Consider the following 7,106-nt stretch of genomic DNA (forward strand, 5'->3'; position numbering starts at 1 on the left):
AAGTTTGGTTTTTTGTCTATGTGTCATCATTTTAGAGTACCAGGCCTCTATAGAAAAGTTTGGTAAATTTGACTAAGTGTCTAGGAGCATTTCCCTTTAAGAAGGCCGACCTGCTATGGTTCTCCACCCGGGTACGGAAAGCAAAATTAGTCCCTCTCCTCGCTGGAAGTCCAAAAAAAAAAGGCGTGAATTTGACTAAGTGCCTAGGAGCATTTCCCTTTAAGAAGGCCGACGTGCTATGGTTCTCCACCTGGGTCAGGAAAGCAAAATTGTCCCTCTCCTCGCTGGAAGTCCAAAAAAAAGGCGTAAATTTGACTAAGTGCCTAGGAGGATGTCCCTTAAAGAAGGCCGACGTGCTATGGTTCTCCACCTGGGTCTGGAACGCCAAATTAGTCCCTCTCCTAGTTGGAAGTCATCAAAAAAAGGCGGAAATTTGACTAAGTGCCATCATTTTAGAGTACCAGGACTATAGTGGGGGAATTGGAGCCCTCTGGTGGACACTCGCTGCAAATGCACCCTGAATTAAAGACATTATTTCCAGTTCTTTTGGGGCCCTATTTTCAGGCGTAAATTTGACTAAGTGTCTAGGGGCATTTCCCTTTAAGAAGGCCGACGTGCTATGGTTCTCCACCTGGGTCTGGAACGCCAAATTAGTCCCTCTCCTCGCTGGAAGTCCAAAAAAAAGGCGTGAATTTGACTAAGTGCCTAGGAGGATGTCCCTTTAAGAAGGCTGACCTGCTATGGTTCTCCACCCGGGTGCGGAAAGCAAAATTAGTCCCTCTCCTCGCTGGAAGTCCAAAAAAAAGGTGTAAATTTGACTAAGTGCCTAGGAGGATGTCCCTTTAAGAAGGCCGACGTGCTATGGTTCTCCACCTGGGTCTGGAACGCCAAATTAGTCCCTCTCCTCGCTGGAAGTCCAAAAAAAAGGCGTGAATTTGACTAAGTGCCTAGGAGGATGTCCCTTTAAGAAGGCCGACCTGCTATGGTTCTCCACCTGGGTCAGGAAAGCAAAATTGTCCCTCTCCTCGCTGGAAGTCCAAAAAAAAGGCGTAAATTTGACTAAGTGCCTAGGAGGATGTCCCTTAAAGAAGGCCGACGTGCTATGGTTCTCCACCTGGGTCTGGAACGCCAAATTAGTCCCTCTCCTCGCTGGAAGTCCAAAAAAAAGGCGGAAATTTGACTAAGTGCCTAGGAGGATGTCCCTTAAAGAAGGCCGACGTGCTATGGTTCTCCACCTGGGTCCGGAACTCAAAATTAGTCCCTCTCCTAGTTGGAAGTCATCAAAAAAAGGCGGAAATTTGACTAAGTGCCATCATTTTAGAGTACCAGGACTATAGTGGGGGAATTGGAGCCCTCTGGTGGACACTCGCTGCAAATGCACCCTGAATTAAAGACATTATTTCCAGTTCTTTTGGGGCCCTATTTTCAGGCGTAAATTTGACTAAGTGCCTAGGAGCATTTCCCTTTAAGAAGGCCGACCTGCTATGGTTCTCCACCTGGGTCTGGAACGCCAAATTAGTCCCTCTCCTCGCTGGAAGTCCAAAAAAAAGGTGTAAATTTGACTAAGTGCCTAGGAGGATGTCCCTTTAAGAAGGCCGACGTGCTATGGTCCTCCACCTGGGTCAGGAACGCAAAATTGTCCCTCTCCTCGCTGGAAGTCCAAAAAAAAGGCGTGAATTTGACTAAGTGTCTAGGAGGATGTCCCTTTAAGAAGGCCGACCTGCTATGGTCCTCCACCTGGGTCAGGAACGCAAAATTGTCCCTCCCCTCGCTGGAAGTCCAAAAAAAAGGCGGAAATTTGACTAAGTGCCTAGGAGGATGTCCCTTTAAGAAGGCCGACGTGCTATGGTCCTCCACCTGGGTCAGGAACGCAAAATTGTCCCTCCCCTCGCTGGAAGTCCAAAAAAAAGGCGGAAATTTGACTAAGTGCCTAGGAGGATGTCCCTTTAAGAAGGCCGACGTGCTATGGTCCTCCACCTGGGTCAGGAACGCAAAATTGTCCCTCTCCTCGCTGGAAGTCCAAAAAAAAGGTGTAAATTTGACTAAGTGCCTAGGAGGATGTCCCTTTAAGAAGGCCGACGTGCTATGGTCCTCCACCTGGGTCAGGAACGCAAAATTGTCCCTCCCCTCGCTGGAAGTCCAAAAAAAAGGCGGAAATTTGACTAAGTGCCTAGGAGGATGTCCCTTTAAGAAGGCTGACCTGCTATGGTTCTCCACCCGGGTGCGGAAAGCAAAATTAGTCCCTCTCCTCGCTGGAAGTCCAAAAAAAAGGCGGAAATTTGACTAAGTGCCTAGGAGGATGTCCCTTTAAGAAGGCCGACGTGCTATGGTCCTCCACCTGGGTCAGGAACGCAAAATTGTCCCTCCCCTCGCTGGAAGTCCAAAAAAAAAGGCGGAAATTTGACTAAGTGCCTAGGAGGATGTCCCTTTAAGAAGGCCGACGTGCTATGGTCCTCCACCTGGGTCAGGAACGCAAAATTGTCCCTCTCCTCGCTGGAAGTCCAAAAAAAAGGTGTAAATTTGACTAAGTGCCTAGGAGGATGTCCCTTTAAGAAGGCCGACGTGCTATGGTCCTCCACCTGGGTCAGGAACGCAAAATTGTCCCTCCCCTCGCTGGAAGTCCAAAAAAAAGGCGGAAATTTGACTAAGTGCCTAGGAGGATGTCCCTTTAAGAAGGCTGACCTGCTATGGTTCTCCACCCGGGTGCGGAAAGCAAAATTAGTCCCTCTCCTCGCTGGAAGTCCAAAAAAAAGGCGGAAATTTGACTAAGTGCCTAGGAGGATGTCCCTTTAAGAAGGCCGACGTGCTATGGTCCTCCACCTGGGTCAGGAACGCAAAATTGTCCCTCCCCTCGCTGGAAGTCCAAAAAAAAAGGCGGAAATTTGACTAAGTGCCTAGGAGGATGTCCCTTTAAGAAGGCCGACGTGCTATGGTCCTCCACCTGGGTCAGGAACGCAAAATTGTCCCTCTCCTCGCTGGAAGTCCAAAAAAAAGGTGTAAATTTGACTAAGTGCCTAGGAGGATGTCCCTTTAAGAAGGCCGACGTGCTATGGTCCTCCACCTGGGTCAGGAACGCAAAATTGTCCCTCCCCTCGCTGGAAGTCCAAAAAAAAGGCGGAAATTTGACTAAGTGCCTAGGAGGATGTCCCTTTAAGAAGGCTGACCTGCTATGGTTCTCCACCCGGGTGCGGAAAGCAAAATTAGTCCCTCTCCTCGCTGGAAGTCCAAAAAAAAGGCGGAAATTTGACTAAGTGCCTAGGAGGATGTCCCTTTAAGAAGGCCGACGTGCTATGGTTCTCCACCCGGGTCCGGAACTCAAAATTAGTCCCTCTCCTAGTTGGAAGTCATCAAAAAAAGGCGGAAATTTGACTAAGTGCCATCATTTTAGAGTACCAGGACTATAGCTGGGGAATTGGAGCCCTCTGGTGGACACTCGCTGCAAATGCACCCTGAATTAAACACATTATTTCCAGTTCTTTTGGGGCCCTATTTTCAGACGTTGTGGAGCCCTCCAGTGGACCCCCGCCTCCAATGCACCCCCATAATTATAGACATCACCCCCCAAATTAAAGACATTATTTCCAGTTCTTTTGGGGCCCTATTTTCAGCCGGTTTGGCGTATTTCCTTGACGCCGGGGAGTCCTACAGGTGTTCCCGGGGAATGAGAGGCCTTTTGTGGGCCAGAAAGAGTGGGGAACCCTTGGAGCCCCTATTTTCAGACAGTTTGGCTTATTTCGGTGACGCCGGGGCGTCCATCAGGTCTTCCCGGGGAATGAGAGGCCTTTTGTGGCCATATGTCAACAAAAGAGTGGGGAAATGGAGCCCTCCGGTGGACTCCCGCTGCAAATGCACCCCCCAAATTAAAGACATTAATTCCAGGCCTTTTGGGGCCCTATATTCAGACGGTGTGGAGCCCTCCAGTGGACTCCCGCCTCCAATGCACCCCCATAATTATAGACATCACCCCCCAAATTAAACACATCATTTCCAGTTCTTTTGGGCCCCTATTTTCAGACGGTTTGGCGTATTTCCTTGACGCCGGGGAGTCCTACAGGTGTTCCCGGGGAATGAGAGGCCTTTTGTGGGCCAGAAAGAGTGGGGAACCCTTGGAGCCCCTATTTTCAGACAGTTTGCCGTATTTCGGTGACGCCGGGGCGTCCATCAGGTCTTCCCGGGGAATGTGAGGCCTTTCGTGGGCCATATTTTCAGACAGATTGGCCTGTTTCAGTGACGCCGAGGCGTCCATCAGGTCTTCCCGGGGAGTGTGAGGCCTTTTGGGGCCCTATTTTCAGACAGAAAAAAAAGAAAAGTAACCCTTACACTACAAAGGACAGCGGGGAAACGCCCCCCCAGCAAAGTCACAGGGGAAGTGGGGTAGACAAGTGGAGAGTGTCTGGGGAAAAGTCCACAAAATGATCAAAAATCACACCCAGGTACGAGTGCCACAAGTCCCGCCGCGTCCCACCCGAGTCCGAGGTGCCCCCCACATGCCCAAAACGCACCCAGCAAAGGCGCACTGTGAGTGGGGAAGAAAAGTTGGAAAAGTGGGCAAAAGTCCGGAAAAATGACCAAAAACCACACCCAGGTTAGAGCCCCACACGTCCTGCAGTCGCACCCGAGTCCTGGGATGCCCAACATGTCCAAAAAAATCAAAAAAAGCCCAAAAAATCAAAAAAATCCCCGGGCCGTATCTTGGACGCCGGCGTACCGCGTTCGGCCCTCGTGCCGTAGTTTGGCGACCGATTGTAAAAATTTGCCGCGACCGGCTAGTTTTTTTCCTTGGAGTAAATAGAGAGTAGATCCAGCAGAAAATATGCACTATAAACAAAGAGAGGGGGTGAAAGTGGGCAAAAGTCCCGAATTTGATCCAAAATCACACCCAGGTTCGAGTCCCACAAGTCCCGCCGCGTTCCACCAGTGTCTCGGGGTGCCTACAATGTCCACAACTTACCCAGCAAAGGTGCACTGTGATTGGGAAGAAAAGTTGGGAAAGTGGGCAAAAGTCCCGAATTTGATCCAAAATCACACCCAGGTTCAAGTCCCACAAGTCCCGCCGCGTTCCACCAGTGTCACGGGGTGCCTGACATGTCCACGACGCACCCAGCAAAGGCGCACTGTGATTGGGAAGAAAAGTTGGGAAAGTGGGCAAAAGTACCTAATTTGGTCCAAAATCACACCCAGGTTCGAGTCCCACAAGTCCCGCCGCGTTCCACCAGTGTCTCGGGGTGCCTACAATGTCCACGACGCACCCAGCAAAGGCGCACTGTGATTGGGAAGAAAAGTTGGGAAAGTGGGCAAAAGTCCCGAATTTGGTCCAAAATCACACCCAGGTTCGAGTCCCACAAGTCCCGCCGCGTTCCACCAGGGTTCCGGGGTGCCTACAATGTCCACAACGCACCCAGCAAAGGCGCACTGTGATTGGGAAGAAAAGTTGGGAAAGTGGGCAAAAGTCCCGAATTTGGTCCAAAATCACACCCAGGTTCGAGTCCCACAAGTCCCGCCGCGTTCCACCAGTGTCTCGGGGTGCCTACAATGTCCACAACGCACCCAGCAAAGGCGCACTGTGATTGGGAAGAAAAGTTGGGAAAGTGGGCAAAAGTCCCGAATTATGTCCAAAATCACACCCAGGTTCGAGTCCCACAAGTCCCGCCGCGTTCCACCAGTGTCTCGGGGTGCCTACAATGTCCACAACGCACCCAGCAAAGGCGCACTGTGATTGGGAAGAAAAGTTGGGAAAGTGGGCAAAAGTCCCGAATTTGGTCCAAAATCACACCCAGGTTCGAGTCCCACAAGTCCCGCCGCGTTCCACCAGGGTTCCGGGGTGCCTACAATGTCCACGACGCACCCAGCAAAGGCGCACTGTGATTGGGAAGAAAAGTTGGGAAAGTGGGCAAAAGTCCCGAATTTGGTCCAAAATCACACCCAGGTTCGAGTCCCACAAGTCCCGCCGCGTTCCACCAGGGTTCCGGGGTGCCCACAATGTCCACAACGCACCCAGCAAAGGCGCACTGTGATTGGGAAGAAAAGTTGGGAAAGTGGGCAAAAGTCCCGAATTTGGTCCAAAATCACACCCAGGTTCGAGTCCCACAAGTCCCGCCGCGTTCCACCAGGGTTCCGGGGTGCCTACAATGCCTAAGACGCACCCAGCAAAGGCGCACTGTGATTGGGAAGAAAAGTTGGGAAAGCGGGCAAAAGTCCCGAATTTGGTCCAAAATCACACCCAGGTTCGAGTCCCACAAGTCCCGCCGCGTTCCACCAGTGTCTCGGGGTGCCTACAATGTCCACAACTTACCCAGCAAAGGCGCACTGTGATTGGGAAGAAAAGTTGGGAAAGCGGGCAAAAGTCCCGAATTTGGTCCAAAATCACACCCAGGTTCGAGTCCCACAAGTCCCGCCGCGTTCCACCAGTGTCTCGGGGTGCCTACAATGTCCACAACTTACCCAGCAAAGGCGCACTGTGATTGGGAAGAAAAGTTGGGAAAGTGGGCAAAAGTCCCGAATTTGGTCCAAAATCACACCCAGGTTCGAGTCCCACAAGTCCCGCCGCGTTCCACCAGGGTTCCGGGGTGCCTACAATGTCCACGACGCACCCAGCAAAGGCGCACTGTGATTGGGAAGAAAAGTTGGGAAAGTGGGCAAAAGTCCCGAATTTGGTCCAAAATCACACCCAGGTTCGAGTCCCACAAGTCCCGCCGCGTTCCACCAGGGTTCCGGGGTGCCTACAATGTCCACGACGCACCCAGCAAAGGCGCACTGTGATCACACCCAGGTTCGAGTCCCACAAGTCCCGCCGCGTTCCACCAGGGTTCCGGGGTGCCTACAATGTCCACGACTCACCCAGCAAAGGCGCACTGTGATTGGGAAGAAAAGTTGGGAAAGTGGGCAAAAGTCCCGAATTTGGTCCAAAATCACACCCAGGTTCGAGTCCCACAAGTCCCGCCGCGTTCCACCAGGGTCTCGGGGTGCCTACAATGTCCACAACTTACCCAGCAAAGGCGCACTGTGATTGGGAAGAAAAGTTGGGAAAGTGGGCAAAAGTCCCGAATTTGGTCCAAAATCACACCCAGGTTCGAGTCCCACAAGTCCCGCCGCGTTCCACCAGTGTC

This window comes from Nerophis lumbriciformis, unplaced genomic scaffold (genome assembly GCF_033978685.3).
Source record: "Nerophis lumbriciformis unplaced genomic scaffold, RoL_Nlum_v2.1 HiC_scaffold_63, whole genome shotgun sequence".
Taxonomy (NCBI): domain Eukaryota; kingdom Metazoa; phylum Chordata; class Actinopteri; order Syngnathiformes; family Syngnathidae; genus Nerophis; species Nerophis lumbriciformis.